The sequence below is a fragment of the Ylistrum balloti genome, unplaced genomic scaffold (assembly GCF_031769215.1).
Source record: "Ylistrum balloti isolate Yb309-2 unplaced genomic scaffold, AGI_CSIRO_Ybal_v1 Utg369904, whole genome shotgun sequence".
Classification (NCBI taxonomy): domain Eukaryota; kingdom Metazoa; phylum Mollusca; class Bivalvia; order Pectinida; family Pectinidae; genus Ylistrum; species Ylistrum balloti.
In genome coordinates, this window is record NW_026782030.1 from 1 (window position 1) to 19,279 (window position 19,279).

The window sequence follows — 19,279 nt, forward strand, 5'->3', positions numbered from 1 at the left end:
ACGGTTGCTTAACACACATTGTTATAGTTGATAACTAATTCAATGATTCTATAATCTTATCATTTCTTATCAGACTTGTAAGCTAATCCACTTTGAATTTCAAATATACAAAAATCTCTTTATAATAAAGAGACCAGATGTGTCGGTGCGACATGAAAACCCTCGCTGGTAACCAATGAAAATGTCCTTGTCATATATTATTTGAATAGTTGTACCCATACCTTTATCAATATGTGTTGGTGATTAGTTGAAGCAAGGCTCAAATCTACAGAATGAGCGTGATATGAAAGGGTTTTTTTTGTTTTGTTTTGTTTTTTGTTTTTTCTTTGGTTTTTTTTCGCGTTGAAGTCCAACCATGTCATGAATAGGCCAGAGGACATTACAAGAGGCCGCAAATCCATAAGCAGTTTTTGATAATGACTGTGAAATAAGATCGGGAGTTTTGCCTGTTGATAGTAAAGAATATGAAGTAGAACCGGAGTTGTGTCTGTTGAGTTTGTGGTGAAGAATCTTAAGTGAAATTGGAGACATAACTTTAGATTCTATGGCAAGTAATTCTAAATGAATTTTGCCGATTTCAGCTTACAGACACATTGGTAGAGATCGTGATATCAAATTTATAGCCTGCTTGCATGATCTAGGGTTAATGATATGAAAATATATCAAATAAAAGTTATATACAACAGAGAAAACAATACCATAAGTTACTAATCAAGATCATGATGGACACACAAAATGACAGATATCTAAAACCAGAATAATAAATTGTGAAATATTGTTGCTCGGTTGCCATCTTTCATAAACTTCCACTCTAGATCGATAAGGCTCTGACGTTTGCTTATTTCCTTATATACCAAAATATACTGTTTCTGGGAAATTTTCTTAAAACGTACCACGATCAATGACCATTATTTTCCACACAAGCTTCTGACTGTAGACGAATGATAGCATCAGCTACATCTTATTTTATTTATTGATATTTTGTTTGTAGATAACTCACATTTCAATATTTGTCTTCGCTAAAATGTAGACAAGCACAAATAAAGAACGACGTGCAATGCCAGCATGAGTTGATCTGCCGTTTGAATGCGGGAAGAAAATTGTATTCCCAAGCGGGGAATCGAACCCCGGCCGCCGCGGTGAGAGCGCGGAATCCTAACCACTAGACCACTTGGGACATGTGTATTGAGACGACTTGACTGTTTGTGCTTGACGGTCTCGTAACAATTTGCAGCAGGAGCAATAATAACGGTTCCTCTAACGTTAGACATTGGAACTGTGTACACTGTTACTCTTGTGGTGGCTAAGGCGGATGGTTCGTCATATATGTATGGGATGTGGAACAATTATACATAACCGGATCAAGTGAATAGCACAGTTCGCGGAGCCTTAACTAGAAAGTTATTTGAGTTAGACGTTGTCAGTCTGAATCCGAGTAGTGTTGATGTTATCGACCAATCTGTTTTCACAGGTTAGTTCTAGCTCGAAATTCACCTACACGGATACAGTGTTTTAAAAGTTCACGAACACATAACTCAGATGTTCTTGGAAAATTGATGGAGATCATCTATGAATAGTATTTTATGTTTTCTTAATCTAGGGAAGCAAAATATGAATTTAATTGAGAACACCACACCGTCATTGATTAAAATAAGTATAATTAGGTACCAAACTTGCGAATCTTTTACGAAATACATGGATAACTTCAACGCGAATTCAATTCCACAATGATAATTTCCTTAACGTGAAAACGTTAAGTACGATTTGACAGCAACTTATCAGGTCAGGAGGGCCGAGCGGTCTAAGGCAATGCTAACTGTTCCTCTAACGTTAAACATTGGAACTGTGTACACTGTTACTCTTGTGGTGGCTAAGGCGGATGGTTCGTCATCTGTATATTGGATATGGAACAATTATACAGAAGCGAATCATGTGAATAGCACAGTTCGCGGAGCCTTAACTAGAAAATTATTTAAGTTAGACGTTGTCAGTCCGAATAGTGTTGATGTTATCCATCAATCTGTTTATCATACTTAAACTTTTCTCGAAATTCGTCTTCTCAGATACAGTACTTAAAAGTTTACGAACACATAACTTTGCTTTTCTTGGAAATTTTATGGAGATGGTCTATGAATATTATTTGATATTTTCTTAATTTGATGAAACAATATTTTCTTAATTTGTTGAAACAAAATATGTATTTAATTGAGAACAAGGCACCGTCATTGATTGGAATAAGTATAACTAAGCACAAAACTGGCGAGTCTTATACGAAATACATGGATAACTTTAACGTGAATTCAATTGCACAACGATATTATCCTGAACGGGCAGAGTTTCAAGTGCGATTTGATCCACATTTGTCAAGTCAGGATGGCCGAGCGGTCTAAGGCGCTGCGTTCAGGTCGCAGTCGGGTCTTCCCGGCGTGGGTTCGAATCCCACTTCTGACATACAGTTTTTTCGTCGTTAACATTCACCTCACTTAACATTACTTCGTACCGGTAAAAAGGTTTTTTCTAATATATACCTCCACAGGACGGTTGCTTAACATACATTGTTATAGTTGATAACTAATTCAATGATTCTATAATATTTTAATTTCTTATTAGACTTGTCAGCAATTTCAAACATTCAAAAATCTCTTTATAATAAAGAAACCAGATGTGTCAGTGTGACATGAAAACCCTCCCTGGTAACCAATGAAAATGTCCTTGTCATATATTATTTGAATAGTTGTACCCATACCTTTATCAATATGTGTTGGTGATTAGTTGAAGCAAGGCTCAAATCTACAGAATGAGCGTGATATGAAAGGGTTTTTTTTGTTTTGTTTTGTTTTTTGTTTTTTCTTTGTTTTTTTTTTCGCGTTGAAGTCCAACCATGTCATGAATAGGCCAGAGGACATTACAAGAGGCCGCAAATCCCATCAGCAGTTTTTGCAAATGATTGTGAAATAAGATCGGGAGTTTTGCCTGTTGATAGTAAAGAATATGAAGTAGAACCGGAGTTGTGTCTGTTGAGTTTGTGGTGAAGAATCTTAAATGAAATTGGAGACATAATTTTAGATTCTATGGCAAATAATTCTAAAAGAATTTTGCCGATTTCAGCTGAAACACACATTGGTAGAGATGGTGATATCAAATTTATACCCTGCTTACATGATCTAGGGTTAATGATATGAAAATATATCAAATAAAAGTTATATACAACAGAGAAAACAATACCATAAGTTACTAATCAAGATCATGATGGACACACAAAATGACAGATATCTAAAACCAGAATAATAAATTGTCAAATATTGTTGCTCGTTTGCCATCTTTCATAAACTTCCACTCTAGATCGATCAGGCTCTGACGTTTGCTTATTTCCTTATATACCAAAATATACTGTTTCCGGGAGAATTTCTTAAAACATACCAAGATCAATGACAATTACTTTGCACACAAGCTTTTGACTGTAACGAATAATATCATGAGCGAATTCTTTCTTTTTTTCGCTTGATGGCAACTGACATTTCAATATCTGTCTTCACTAAAAAGTACATTGGAAAAAGCAAACGATGACAGGCAATGCCAGTTTTTAGGCCATTTCAATGCGGGAAGAAAAATGTATTCCCAAGCGGGGAATCGAACCCCGGCCGCCGCGGTGAGAGCGCGGAATCCTAACCACTAGACCACTTGGGACATGTGTATTGAGACGACTTGACTGTTTGTGCTTGACGGTCTCGTAACAATTTGCAGCAGGAGCAATAATAACGGTTCCTCTAACGTTAGACATTGGAACTGTGTACACTGTTACTCTTGTGTTGGCTAAGGCGGATGGTTCGTCATCTATGTATGGGATGTGGAACAATTATACATAACCGGATCAAGTGAATAGCACAGTTCGCGGAGCCTTAACTAGAAAGTTATTTGAGTTAGACGTTGTCAGTCTGAATCCGAGTAGTGTTGATGTTATCGACCAATCTGTTTTCACAGGTTAGTTCTAGCTCGAAATTCACCTACACAGATACAGTGTTTTAAAAGTTCACGAACACATTACTCAGATTTTCTTGGAAAATTGATGGAGATCATCTATGAATAGTATTTAATGTTTTCTTCATCTGGGGAAGCAAAATATGGATTTAATTTAAAACACCACACCGTCATTGATTGAAATAAGTATAACTAAGTACTGAACTGGCGAATCTTTCACGAAATACATGGATAACTTCAACGCGAATTCAATTCCACAATGATATTATCATTAACGTGAAAACCTTTAGTATGATTTGACAGCAACTTATCAAGTCAGGAGGGCCGAGCGGTCTAAGGCAATGATAACTGTTCCTCTAACGTTAAACATTGGAACTGTGTACACTGTTACTCTTGTGGTGGCTAAGACAGATGATTCGTCACCTTTGTATGGGATGTGGAACAATTATACATAACCGAATCAAGTGAATAGCATAGTTAACGGAGCCTTAAATAGAAAATCCTTTGAGTTAGATGTTGCCGTCTGAATCCGAGTAGTGTTGATGTTATCCATCAATCTGTTTATCATACTTAAACTTTTCTCGAAATTCGTCTTCTCAGATACAGTACTTAAAAGTTCACGAACACATAACTTTGCTTTTCTTGGAAATTTTTGGAGATGGTCTATGAATATTATTTTATATTTTCTTAATTTGATGAAACAATATTTTCTTAATTTGCTGAAACAAAATATGTATTTAATTGAGAACAAGCCACCGTCATTGATTGGAATAAGTATAACTAAGCACAAAACTGGCGAGTCTTATACGAAATACATGGATAACTTTAACGTGAATTTAATTGCACAACGATATTATCCTTAACGGGCAGAGTTTCAAGTGCGATTTGATCCACATTTGTCAAGTCAGGATGGCCGAGCGGTCTAAGGCGCTGCGTTCAGGTCGCAGTCGGGTCTTCCCGGCGTGGGTTCGAATCCCACTTCTGACATACAGTTTTTTCATCATTCACCTCACTTAACATTACATCGTACCGGTAAAAAGGTTTTTTCTAATATATACTTCCACAGGACGGTTGCTTAACACACATTGTTATAGTTGATAACTAATTCAATGATTCTATAATCTTATCAGACTTGTAAGCTAATCCACTTTGAATTTCAAATATACAAAAATCTCTTTATAATAAAGAGACCAGATGTGTCGGTGCGACATGAAAACCCTCGCTGACAACCAATGAAATGCTGGTTATTAGTTGAAAAACAAGGCTCACATCTACAGAATGAGCGTGTTATGAAAGTTTTTTTAAATTTTTTTTTCGCGTCGAAGTCCAACAATGTCATGAATAGGCCAGAGGACATTACAAGAGGCCGCAAATCCATAAGCAGTTTCTGCAAATGATTGTGAATTAAGATTAGGAGTTTTGCCTTTTGATAGTAAAGGATATGAAGTAGAACCACTGCAGATGTGTCTGTTGAGTTGGTGATCAAGAATCCTAAGTGGAATTGGAGACATAGCTTTTGATTCTATGGCAAATAATCGGAAATAAATTTTGTCGATTTCAGCCTGCAGACACATCGGTAGAGATTGTGATATCACAGTTATACCCTGAGGGAGAAAACAACACCATAACTTACTAATCAAGATCATGATGGACACACAAGACAAAAATAACTAGAACCTGTCCATAAATTGACAAATAGGGTTGCTCGTTTTTCATCTTTCATAAACCTCCACTCTAGATCGATCAGACCTTCTTAAAACATACCAAGATCAATGACAATTACTTCTTTGCACACAAGCTTTTGACTGTAACGAATAATATGATGAGCTCATTGTTTCTTTTTTTCCGCTTGGTGACTACTCACATTTCAATATCTGTCTTCACTAAAAAGTACATTGGAAAAAGCAAACGATGACAGGCAATGCCAGTTTTTAGGCCATTTCAATGCGGGAAGAAAAATGTATTCCCAAGCGGGGAATCGAACCCCGGCCGCCGCGGTGAGAGCGCGGAATCCTAACCACTAGACCACTTGGGACATGTGTATTGAGACGACTTGACTGTTTGTGCTTGACGGTCTCGTAACAATTTGCAGCAGGAGCAATAATAACGGTTCCTCTAACGTTAGACATTGGAACTGTGTACACTGTTACTCTTGTGTTGGCTAAGGCGGATGGTTCGTCATCTATGTATGGGATGTGGAACAATTATACATAACCGGATCAAGTGAATAGCACAGTTCGCGGAGCCTTAACTAGAAAGTTATTTGAGTTAGACGTTGTCAGTCTGAATCCGAGTAGTGTTGATGTTATCGACCAATCTGTTTTCACAGGTTAGTTCTAGCTCGAAATTCACCTACACAGATACAGTGTTTTAAAAGTTCACGAACACATTACTCAGATTTTCTTGGAAAATTGATGGAGATCATCTATGAATAGTATTTAATGTTTTCTTCATCTGGGGAAGCAAAATATGGATTTAATTTAAAACACCACACCGTCATTGATTGAAATAAGTATAACTAAGTACTGAACTGGCGAATCTTTCACGAAATACATGGATAACTTCAACGCGAATTCAATTCCACAATGATATTATCATTAACGTGAAAACCTTAAGTTTGATTTGACAGCAACTTATCAAGTCAGGAGGGCCGAGCGGTCTAAGGCAATGATAACTGTTCCTCTAACGTTAAACATTGGAACTGTGTACACTGTTACTCTTGTGGTGGCTAAGACAGATGATTCGTCACCTTTGTATGGGATGTGGAACAATTATACATAACCGAATCAAGTGAATAGCATAGTTCACGGAGCCTTAAATAGAAAATCCTTTGAGTTAGATGTTGCCGTCTGAATCCGAGTAGTGTTGATGTTATCCATCAATCTGTTTATCATACTTAAACTTTTCTCGAAATTCGTCTTCTCAGATACAGTACTTAAAAGTTCACGAACACATAACTTTGCTTTTCTTGGAAATTTTTGGAGATGGTCTATGAATATTATTTTATATTTTCTTAATTTGATGAAACAATATTTTCTTAATTTGCTGAAACAAAATATGTATTTAATTGAGAACAAGCCACCGTCATTGATTGGAATAAGTATAACTAAGCACAAAACTGGCGAGTCTTATACGAAATACATGGATAACTTTAACGTGAATTTAATTGCACAACGATATTATCCTTAACGGGCAGAGTTTCAAGTGCGATTTGATCCACATTTGTCAAGTCAGGATGGCCGAGCGGTCTAAGGCGCTGCGTTCAGGTCGCAGTCGGGTCTTCCCGGCGTGGGTTCGAATCCCACTTCTGACATACAGTTTTTTCATCATTCACCTCACTTAACATTACTTCGTACCGGTAAAAAGGTTTTTTCTAATATATACCTCCACAGGACGGTTGCTTAACACACATTGTTATAGTTGATAACTAATTCAATGATTCTATAATCTTATCATTTCTTATCAGACTTGTAAGCTAATCCACTTTGAATTTCAAATATACAAAAATCTCTTTATAATAAAGAAATCAGATGTGTCAATATGACATGAAAACCCTCCCTGGTAACCAATGAAACATGTTCTTGTTATATATTATTTGAATAGTTGTACCCATACCTTTATCAATATGTGTTGGTGATTAGTTGAAGCAAGGCTCACATCTACACTATGAGCGTAATATGAAATCTTTTTGATTTTATTTTGAGTCGAAGTCCAACAACGTCATGAATAAGCCAGAGGACAAAAGGCCGCAATCCCATCAGCAGTTTTTGCAAATGATTGTGAAATAAGATCGGGAGTTTTGCCTGTTGATAGTAAAGAATATGAAGTAGAACCGGAGTTGTGTCTGTTGAGTTTGTGGTTAAGAATTTTAAGTGAAACTGGAGACATAACTTTAGATTCTATGGCAAATAATTCTAAAAGAATTTTGCCGATTTCAGCTTAAACACACATCGGTAGAGATGGTGATATCAAATTTATACCCTGATTGCATGATTTAGGGTTAATAATCTGAAAAGAAATATCAAATAAAAATTATATACAACAGAGAAAACAATACCATAAGTTACTAATCAAGATCATGATGGACACACAAAATGACAGATATCTAAAACCAGAATAATAAATTGTGAAATATTGTTGCTCGGTTGCCATCTTTCATAAACTTCCATTCTAGATCGCTAAGGCTCTCCCGTTTACTTATTTCCTTATCTACAAAAATATACTGTTTCCGGGAAAATTTCCTAAAACGTACCAAGATCAATGACCATTATTTTCCACACAAACTTCTGACTGTAGACGAATGATAGCATCAGCTACATCTGATTTTTTATTTTATTTATTGATATTTTGTTTGTAGATAACTCACATTTCAATATTTGTCTTCGCTAAAATGTAGACAAGCACAAACAAAGAACGACGTGCAATGTCAGCATGAGTTGATCGGCCGTTTGAATGCGGGAAGAAAAATGTATTCCCAAGCGGGGAATCGAACCCCGGCCGCCGCGGTGAGAGCGCGGAATCCTTTTTTTTTTTCTTTAAAAATAAATCTTTTAATGTTCCCAGCGAATTGGACCTTCGGGGTTGGGGCCCCGAAGGCTCCTCACAGTTCATATAAAATACAAATATAAACAATTCATACAATACATAAAATCACAGGTTTGCTAAATAATAAAGAATCACATTTTTTAAAAATTGCGTTGATGCAAACATACAATGTTTACTAATACTGATGAAACAAATAACTTGACATAGTCATATAGATAAGACGTAGGAAGCTAAATTTACATTACTTAGAGAAAAGTCGACTTCCTTTAATAATTTATTGTCAGCAACAATATATTTCTTGAACAAACTGCATTGTTTTTTCATCTGGTAGTAATGTTTGATATAATCAAAATACTTTCTGAAAGTATACTTAAAAAAGCCCTTCAGATTTAATTTAGACATCCCATTAACAACCAGATTACGCCTTCTAAGAATGCTAAAGCGTACTGTACCTAAAAGGAAGTTGATGAAAAAAGGATTTGTTTGTTTAACCTTGCTAGTGTAACCCAGAAGTATAAGTTTACCAAGATAAACATCTGAAAGATAGGTCTGATCAGCATCGGAGAAAAGCTTCTTACTTAATTTGTCAATGTAGGCCAAAAATTCTGCAAGGTCTGAACACTCAACAAACAGATGCTGTAGGGTTTCCTTCTCGGAATTGCACAATAGACAAGTGTCACTGTCAACTTTCCCTATTTTCTTTAACTTTTCCATTGTAAAAATAGTATTATGCACAATACGAAAATGAACATCAATGATGTCACAAGGTAGAAATTGCAAATACATAATGGAAAAGACGCGAGGAAGACAAACATTCTGAAAAATTTCTGACCAGTACCCCGAAGATTTAGGACATTTGAAGCAATAACGGATAAAACAAGCATAAATATCACGAGTAGTTTTGGGGCGTAGCTGAATAGTAGTCCCATTTCCATCTTTGTAAGTAACACACAGCCCTGGCTCTGTTCTTCTATTTGTATGTACATTAGTTAAAATCACATCTTTATAATTGACTGGAATAGATTTCATAATAGTATCATAATGAGATAACAAGATATCATTAGAGATATCGAGGTTAGCTTCTTTAACTACCTTAGCTACTGTGCTTGAGGAGAGGAACTTTGACACAACTTCAAGCGTTAGATGCTTAACCTTTACAATACCCGCCCTAGCAAAACACTCAATAAAAACAGGTTTCTCATTGTCCATAATGTTAGAGTTAAAAAACAAAGGCTGTTCATAAATGAAAAAGGTATCCATATTAAAACAAACCTTATTTACTGCCTGAAAGGCATACCATGCTTTCAACATTTCGCGGTAAACAATAGGCACTGTTCTTAAATATTTATCAGGAAATTTACAATAAATTACTTCAGCATCAAGATTTAAACCAAGTATTTTGTTGAAAAAATAGCTGCACATATTCTTCCAGACAGCAGTACAAGACGTGTCCAACCATCTAAATAAAAATTTTAATCTGAAAGATCTCAATTTTAATTCAATGTCAGGTACATTTAAACCACCTTCCTTTCTTTTACCAATAATAGTGTCATAGGCTACTAAATGTGATCTACCATGCCATAAAAAATCAATAGATAGTTTCTTGATATTACTAATAACTGACAGAGGAATAGTCTGTGAAGTTAGACAATACCAACACCTGGACATCAATAAGGAACTGATTACAGTAGCTCTTCCTTGTATAGTCAATTGCCTCTGCGACCACATTCTAAGAATATTTTTAATAGACACAACTTTACTATCCCAGTTCTTTTCGTTACACATGTGTATATCTATACCGACAAATACACCCAACACACATATAACCTTATCACATAATTTGATACGTAGTTTTTCAAGTTCATCCATTGTGATATTACCTTTACCAATACATAACATTTCGGACTTATCTTTATTTATCTTGGCACCAGAGCCCTTACTGTAGACTTCTAACAGGTTAAAAACATGTTTAAAAGTTTCCTTATTTCCAAGTGTCAACGTCGTGTCGTCTGCGTGTTGATACACCTTAGACTCAAATTCATTATGAGGAACTTTGATACCAGAAATATCTGGAGACTTTAAAAACATATTCCCCAGAGGTTCCGCGGCCAAAACGTAAAGCATCGCCGAAATAGGACACCCTTGTCTCACTGAATTTCCAATAGAGATAAAATTTGTCAAATTACCATTATATTTGACAGAACTGGAGATTTTAGTGTAAAAAATCTTGATCCAATCAACGAAATTCTCACCAAAACCAAATTTTTTCAAAAGTTTAAATAAATACGGATGACTAACACGATCAAAAGCCTTTTCTTGATCAATTTTGAGGATGTACCCTTCAAGTTCCTCTTGATTTGTTAAATCAATGATATCACGAACGCTAAAAATGGTGTCCGAAATATCCCGCCCTATAACACAGCACGACTGAAATTCTGAAATGATTGAGGGTAAAACAGACTTAAGGCGATCTGACATTACCCGAGCAAGGATCTTGTAGTCTACATTAAGGAGACTAATTGGTCTCCAATTTTTCAGAAGAGACTTATCCCCCCTTTTCTTGTATACAAGGTTAATAACACATCGTCTCATAGTTCTTGTCAATTCTTTTTCAGCCCAGATACTTTCTACTACCCGAGGAAAAACATATTTTAATTCATCAAAAAAGTTACAATAAAACTCAACAGTCAGGCCGTCCAAGCCGGGACTCTTACATTTGGACATAGTAGACAAAGCTTTTTGTATCTCATCAACAGTAATAGCAGAGTCACACTTATCTCTATCCTCCACAGAGATAGTTTTGTCAATAAAAGATAAAAGATTATCAATATCATCATCATTTGTCTCAATACAATTATATAAATCATTATAAAAATTGAATATTTCATTAGACATTTCATCACCAGTTGTCAATATTTTCCCATCAACATCACGTAAACATTTTATAGAATTGCAGTTCTGTCTATATTTCTCCAGCTTTAAAAAATAACTGGTATTTTTATCACCATCAACGGCCCATTTACACTTAGACCTTAACACAGCACCATTACATCTCTCTTTTTCAAACTTTTCCAAACTTTGTCGGAGCTCTTCATATTTAGTACAATCAAAAGGTTTACCATTGGCTATATCACAGGAAAATTCCTGTAGCTTATTTTGAATTTTATAATGTTCAGACATCCGTTTTTTACTTCGATCCTTTCCATATATCTGAGAAAATCTCTTTATTTTAAATTTCAGATTATCCCACCACACTGAAGGTTCATCGATAAACAATGAACATTTCCGTTCCTCAGAAATTAAATTTCTTATTTTAACATTATAATCTTCTTCAAGTAAAAACCAATTGTTCAAAATCCATATACCAGGGCCTCTTTCCTCAATACAAGTATCCAATTTCATTGTAACTAAAGAATGATCACTAAACGTTGTATCATTATAATAGATATTCTGCACATAGGTACTTAAATGTCTGGAAACCAAGAAGTAGTCGATTCTACTCTGTGACAAATTTCCATTACGTACCTGTTTACGGGAAAAAGCCGAACAATTTCTATTTCTACTGCGCCACAAATCAGAAACATTGCAAGTAAACATAAGGCTTTTTAATGAAGCCAGACTTGGGGTTGTATGATGTGCAGTAAATCCAGTCCTATCAAAACTGGAGAATGTGGAGTTAAAATCCCCACCAAAAATAATTTTATCTGCATCATCCGACAACCACTTTTTCAAATTATCAAAAAATATTTTTCTCTCACCATCAACATTTGGTGCATAAACATTAACTAAATCCCACTCTAAATTCTCAATGGATATTTTCAAACGTAAAACTCTCCCGTCATAACCCTCATACTGGATAACATTATTTTTCCATTTATTAGAAATAAGGAACGCAACTCCCTTTCTGTGGTTAGTACTGTTATCATAAATAATTTTACCATTCCATAAATGTTTTATTTGATTTACAAAATCATCATCCCAAAAGGTCTCTTGCAGGAAAGCAATATCACAAAAATTACTATTTACCAGTGCAAAAACACTTTTAACTTTATCCACATCTCTGAGGCCATTCACATTAAATGATACAAAACTAAGCATAATAATAGCAAAAAACATTCAAGTGCTTTTAAGTTTTTTAGTTTTCTTTTTCCTTTGAGGTTTGTGGACCTTTCCAGAATCAACACGTGACTTTAAAAATTCCCGCGAACGCAAAATGGAATCAGTCACTAGAGCACCCTCTACCTCGTCCTCCTCACTTACATCAGAACCCTTGCTATCTGGCCACATCGACCCAGAAATAGGTACAGGAGTACATGAGCCATCAAAATCTATGATGTCACCAAAGCAAACATCCCCATTAGGGGCGAGATTACCATCTGCCATATCTGTGTCCTTCTCTAACTTTTCAGGTACAGTAATGTTGGGATTAACCTGCGAGACCGTGACAACCTCTGAAACCGTGTTATTACTTTCAATATGCTCAACCGGAACATTCACCTGTATACACTCTGCATTAACTTCCTCATCTCCATCCAAATCCTGTAATTTCTCACTGACGACATTTATCTGTGTGTTATCGCTACCTGTGTAATCACCGCAGTCAAACATGTCACACTTGCACGAATCCAACGTTTCCTTGCATTTGTTACATTGTTCACGGCTACCAAAACAAATACAGTCATACCGATTACACCCCGTGCACAATCGTATGGCATTGTCCCGCCTCGGCGCGCGCGAACAATCACACTCAAACCTCACCTCACCACATCGGGTACACGGCTCAGTCGTACATGCACGTTTGAAATGCCCCTGGGCATTGCATCGGAAGCACTTAAACTGTGGACACTGACGAAACAGGTGTTGGTCACTATAACACAGAGTGCAAACTTTCACCTGGTTGTCGTGTATAACACGAAAGTAATCATTCCCGAATTTGATACTGTAGGGTAACGATTTCAGAGATGGTGGAAACTTTACCCTAACATATCTTGTACCATCCGCTATCTGAGTTCCTTTGTAAAATCGTCGCTTAATAGGCGAAACAATTTCAATGTCCAGACTTTCAAGCTTTTCAAGGATATCGTCATCAGATATATATGCTGGTAGATATAAAAAGCTCACCATCAGAAACTTCTGTGTTAAATCATAACACTCGTATGTCCTACCTTCAATATCAATTCCCTGCAATAACATGTTCGTCATTGCACGGCAATCGAGAGTGACCTCGTATAGGTTCCCAGATTTAGGGACACACGCCAAAACGGTTCCATCCCCACACAACTGAGTAATGGTATCAATAACCTTGCCAGCCTTCACAACTTTATTATCCAAAATGTCAACACAAACAGTATTTTCTTTTAAATAGTGTCTTTTTTCACTTTGTTTATTACGAGAGGCGTCCTGAGACGCCATCTCGCCCCGGTAAACACCGGTAACAAAAATGTCAACAAAACTGACGAAATACAATCAATTGTCACATCATCAATATTTTGTTGTAAACACGAATATCCAATGATTATATAAGTCAGAAAAGTAGGGTTAAAAACCCCGTCTTACCACCGATGTTTGACGATTATACAACAGGTAAACAAACGACGTCCATTGACCTTGAAATCATCACCGGAACCCAAAACATACCAAGTTCAATGACCATTACTTTGCATACAAGCTTTTGACTGTAAGGAATAATATGATGAGCTCATTGTTTCTTTTTTTTCGCTTGATGACAACTGACATTTCAATATCTGTCTTCACTACAAGTACACAGGAAAAAGCAAACGATGACGGGCAATGCCAGTTTTTAGGCCATTTCAATGCGGGAAGAAAAATGTATTCCCAAGCGGGGAATCGAACCCCGGCCGCCGCGGTGAGAGCGCGGAATCCTTTTTTTTTTCTTGTAAAAATAAAAATTTTATTATCCCAGCAATAGGGTCTCAAGGGTTGGGGCCCTTGAGATTCCTCACAGTGTAATCATTTCATAATCATGTATTAAAAATAGATAAAAGGTAAAAAGAAAAATCACATGTTTCATAACAAAGTAACCATAACTATCACAGACGAAAGTTTTACAAATTAACTGAGACACGATCGTCAATCACAGATACAATATTGTTATCACAAATAAAGTATTTTCGGAAAAGTGAAACATTGTTTTTCTTTCGATAGTGATTAAAAGCATAGTTGATAAATTTTTTGACTGTAAACTTAAAGAATCGCAATATTGGAACACTACCTTCATTTAACATGACCATATTTCTTCTTTTGTAAATACAAAATCGTGCCACACTCAAAACAAAGTTTATGAAGTACGAGTTAACATTTTTTGAATTTCTGCCACAGCCTAAAAGAACTAGCCAATCATAATTGAGTACATTCACAATTTCCGAAGGCACTCTAATAAACAAACTATCCAACATATCGGTTAAAAAGACGTTAAGGGTAGATAACTCTGGACATCCAATAAATAAATGAAAAAGATTACCTGGTGGCTACTGGCATACCGGACATGTATTGAATCTGACATACCACACTTCATCAATTTCTTTTTCGTAAAAATAGCGTTATGTGCAACTTTAAAATGGAGCTCGACACACTCAGCCGGATAATAAGGCACGTGTACCATTCTATAAATACTGTCGACCTCGAGCGCGGAATCCTAACCACTAGACCACTTGGGACATGTGTATTGAGATGACTTGACTGTTTGTGCTTGACGGTCTCGTAACAATTTGCAGCAGGAGCAAAGATAACGGTTCCTCTAACGTTACACATTGGAACTGTGTACACTGTTACTCTTGTGGTGGCTAAGGCGGATGGTTCGTCATGTACGTATGGGATGTGGAACAACTATACATAAACGAATCAAGTGAATAGCACAGTTAACGGAGTTTTAACTAGAAGATTCCTTGAGTTAGACGTTGTCAGTCTGAATCCGAGTAGTGTTGATGTTATCGACCAATCTGTTTTCACAGGTTAGTTCTAGCTCGAAATTCACCTACACAGATATAGTGTTTTAAAAGTTCACGAACACATCACTCAGATGTTCTTGGAAAATTGATGGAGATCATCTATGAATATCATTTAATGTTTTCGTAATCTGGGGAAGCAAAATATGAATTTAATTGAAAACGCCACACCGTCATTGATTGAAATAAACATAACTTAGTACTGAACTGGCGAATCTTATTCGAAATACATGGATAACTTCAACGCGAATTCAATTCCACAATGATATTATCATTAAAGTGAAAACGTTTAGCATGATTTGACAGCAACTTATCAGGTCAGGAGGGTCGAGCGGTCTAAGGCAACTGTGTACACTGTTACTCTTGTGGTGGCTAAGACAGATGGTTCGTCATCTTTGTATGGGATGTGGAACAATTATACATAACCGAATCAAGTGAATAGCACAGTTCACGGAGCCTTAAATAGAAAATTCTTTGAGTTAGATGTTTCCTTCTGAATCCGAGTAGTGTTGATGTTATCCATCAATCTGTTGATCATGCTTAAACTTTTTCTCGAAATTCGTCTTCTCAGATACAGTACTTAAAGGTTCACGAACACATAACTTTGCTTTTCTTGGAAATTTTATGGAGATGATCTATGAATATTATTTTATATTTTCTTAATTTGATGAAACAATATTTTCTTAATTTGTTGAAACAAAATATGTATTTAATTGGGAACAACGCACCGTCATTGATTGGAAACACTATAACAAAGCACAAAACTGGCGAGTCTTATACGAAATACATGGATAACTTTAACGTGAATTTAATTGCACAACGATGTTATCCTTAACGGGCAGAGTTTCGAGTGCGATTTGATCCACATTTGTCAAGTCAGGATGGCCGAGCGGTCTAAGGCGCTGCGTTCAGGTCGCAGTCGGGTCTTCCCGGCGTGGGTTCGAATCCCACTTCTGACATACAGTTTTTTCATCGTTAACATTCACCTCACTTAACATTACATCGTACCGGTAAAAAGGTTTTTTCTAATATATACCTCCACGGGACGGTTGCTTAACATACATTGTTATAGTTGATAATTAATTCAATAATTCTATAATCGTATCATTTCTTATCAGACTTGTAAGCAAATCGACTTTGAATTTCTAACATACAAAAATTTCTTGATAACAAAGAAACTAGATGTGTCGGTGCGACATAAAAACCCTTGCTGGCAACCAATGAAAATGTTCTTGTCATAAATTATTTGAATAGTTGTGCCCATACCTTTATCAAACTGTGTTGGTGATAAGTTGAATCAAGGCTCACATCTACAGAATGAGCGTGATATGAAAGTTTTTTTTGTTTTTTTGTTTGTTTTTTTTTTTTTGTTTTTTTTTTTTGTTTTGTTTTTGCGTCGAAGTCAAACAACGTCATGAATAGGCCAGAGGACATTACAAGAGGCCGCAATACCACCAGCAGATTCTGCAAATGTTTGTGAAATAAAATAGGGAGTTTTGACAGTTGATAGTAAAGAATATGAAGTAGAACCGAAGTTGTGTCTGTTGAGTTTGTGGTCAAGAATCATAAGTGAAATTGGAGACATAACTTTAGATTCTATGGCAAATAATTCTAAATGAATTTTGCCGATTTCAGCTTACAGACACATTGGTAGAGATCGTGATATCAAATTTATACCCTGCTTGCATGATCTAGGGTTAATGATATGAAAATATATATCAAATAAAAGTTATATACAACAGAGAAAACAATACCATAAGTTACTAATCTAGATCGTGATGGACACACAAATGACAGATATCTAAAACCAGAATAATAAATTGTGAAATATTGTTGCTCGGTTGCCATCTTTCATAAACTTCCATTCTAGATCGATAAGGCTCTGATGTTTGCTTATTTCCTTATCTACAAAAATATACTGTTTCCGGGAAAATTTCCTAAAACGTACCAAGATCAATGACCATTATTTTTCACACAAGCTTCTGACTGTAGACGAATGATAGCATCAGCTACATCTTATTTTATTTATTGATATTTTGTTTGTAGATAACTCACATTTCAATATTTGTCTTCCCTAAAATGTAGACAAGCACAAACAAAAAACGACGTGCAATGCCAGCATGAGTTGATCGGCCGTTTGAATGCGGGAAGAAAAATGTATTCCCAAGCGGGGAATCGAACCCCGGCCGCCGCGGTGAGAGCGCGGAATCCTAACCACTAGACCACTTGGGACATGCATATTGAGACGACTTGACTGTTTGTGCTTGACATTGGAACTGTATACACTGTTACCCTTGTAGTGGCTAAGGCGGATGGTTCGTCATCTATGTTTGGGATGTGGAACAATTATACATAACCGAATCATGAGAATATCACTGTTCACGGAGCGTTAAACAGAAAATTCTTTGAGTTAGACGTTGTCAGTCTGAATCCGAGTAGTGTTGATGTTATCCATCAATCTGTTAATCATACTTAAACTTTTCTCGAAATTCGCCTTCTCAGATACAGATCTTAAAAGCTCAAGAACACATGAACTCTGATTTTCTTTAAAGTTTTATGGAGATCATCTAAGAATATTATTTAACATTTTCTTAATTTGATGAAACAAAATATGTATTTAATTGAGAACAAGGCACCGTCATTGATTGGAATAAGTATAACTAAGCACAAAACTGGCGAGTCTTATACGAAATACATGGATAACTTTAACGTGAATTTAATTGCACAATGATATTATTCTGAGCGGGCAGAGTTTTAAGTACGGAACTTCGCCCATCGTCTCTGTGGTTTTTGTGGAAACAGCTTTCCTCGTATCAGTCTCATATTTGTAGTAGTGTGGCAAAATTATGGTTAATAAGTCCAAACTGTGAGCTGCTATGTGCCAAATGTAAAAGGAGGTCTTTGGACGCTCTAGCACATTGCTTACTTGATTGTAATCATCCAGATTTGGTTGCTTTTCGTGATGATTTTTTCACAAATATTGTTAACAATTTTCCCGTTGAACTGTACGTCACACTAGATAATCTAGAAAGACAGGACTGTATTTGTATCATGTTAGGACACATACCTGACGATGTACGGGAACTACTCCCAGATGAAGAATATTGCACAAAGTTTGCATACGAGTGTTGTTGCTTTTCGGTTAAAGCTGTTGATTTCACTTTTCAGTGAATCTGTATATGTTCTTATTTGCATTCAAATGGAATACTTATATATATATATATATATTTGTATTATTGTCTCTAAATTATTTTCCCATTTCATATATTTTTCCATGGCTATTTTCGTCTAAGTACTATTCCTAATTGTCATTAATATTGTATGTACCTTATATATTTGTATTAATTTTCTGATTCTTTGTCTTAAATTTGTAATGTACTCTTCATTTCTGGAGGAATAAAGTCAAAGAAGAAGTACGATTTGACACTCATTTACCAAGTCATGATGGCCGAGCGGTCTAAGGCGCTGCGTTCAGGCTGCAGGCGGGTCTCCCCGGCGTAGGTTTGAATCCTACTTGTGACATACAGATTTTTCATCGTTAACATTCACCTGACTAAACACGGCTGTATCCCGATTTGCCCACTATAAATGTAAGTATAGTTATATTATTCAATTACACAAACCATCGACCTCAAATACAAACAATTATAAGATGATCCCAGAAGTGGTGATGATAGTGCTGTTACCAGATAGTGAACACTGTTCCATGTACACACATAATCATTATGATAATGCTAGCTGATGATGAGCAGGTATCCCAAACCACAATGATTATTTACACCACGCACACC

At 36.1% G+C, this 19,279-nt stretch overlaps 9 non-coding genes across 9 annotated transcripts; 5 read left to right on the top strand and 4 right to left on the bottom strand.

Annotated features, from left to right (window-relative positions):
* Positions 1-1,105: 1,105 nt before the first annotated feature.
* Positions 1,106-1,177, bottom strand: Trnae-cuc (transfer RNA glutamic acid (anticodon CUC)). Its single transcript has one exon. It is a non-coding gene; the product is annotated as a tRNA-Glu (tRNA).
* Positions 1,178-2,367: 1,190 nt separating this feature from the next.
* On the top strand, positions 2,368-2,451 carry Trnal-cag (transfer RNA leucine (anticodon CAG)). Its single transcript has one exon. It is a non-coding gene; the product is annotated as a tRNA-Leu (tRNA).
* Positions 2,452-3,615: 1,164 nt separating this feature from the next.
* Positions 3,616-3,687, bottom strand: Trnae-cuc (transfer RNA glutamic acid (anticodon CUC)). Its single transcript has one exon. It is a non-coding gene; the product is annotated as a tRNA-Glu (tRNA).
* A 1,194-nt stretch (positions 3,688-4,881) lies between these two features.
* Positions 4,882-4,965, top strand: Trnal-cag (transfer RNA leucine (anticodon CAG)). Its single transcript has one exon. It is a non-coding gene; the product is annotated as a tRNA-Leu (tRNA).
* A 976-nt stretch (positions 4,966-5,941) lies between these two features.
* Trnae-cuc (transfer RNA glutamic acid (anticodon CUC)) lies at positions 5,942-6,013 on the bottom strand. Its single transcript has one exon. It is a non-coding gene; the product is annotated as a tRNA-Glu (tRNA).
* A 1,194-nt stretch (positions 6,014-7,207) lies between these two features.
* On the top strand, positions 7,208-7,291 carry Trnal-cag (transfer RNA leucine (anticodon CAG)). The gene has a single exon. It is a non-coding gene; the product is annotated as a tRNA-Leu (tRNA).
* A 9,072-nt stretch (positions 7,292-16,363) lies between these two features.
* On the top strand, positions 16,364-16,447 carry Trnal-cag (transfer RNA leucine (anticodon CAG)). The gene has a single exon. It is a non-coding gene; the product is annotated as a tRNA-Leu (tRNA).
* A 1,201-nt stretch (positions 16,448-17,648) lies between these two features.
* On the bottom strand, positions 17,649-17,720 carry Trnae-cuc (transfer RNA glutamic acid (anticodon CUC)). Its single transcript has one exon. It is a non-coding gene; the product is annotated as a tRNA-Glu (tRNA).
* A 1,206-nt stretch (positions 17,721-18,926) lies between these two features.
* On the top strand, positions 18,927-19,010 carry Trnal-cag (transfer RNA leucine (anticodon CAG)). Its single transcript has one exon. It is a non-coding gene; the product is annotated as a tRNA-Leu (tRNA).
* The last annotated feature ends 269 nt before the right edge of the window (positions 19,011-19,279 follow it).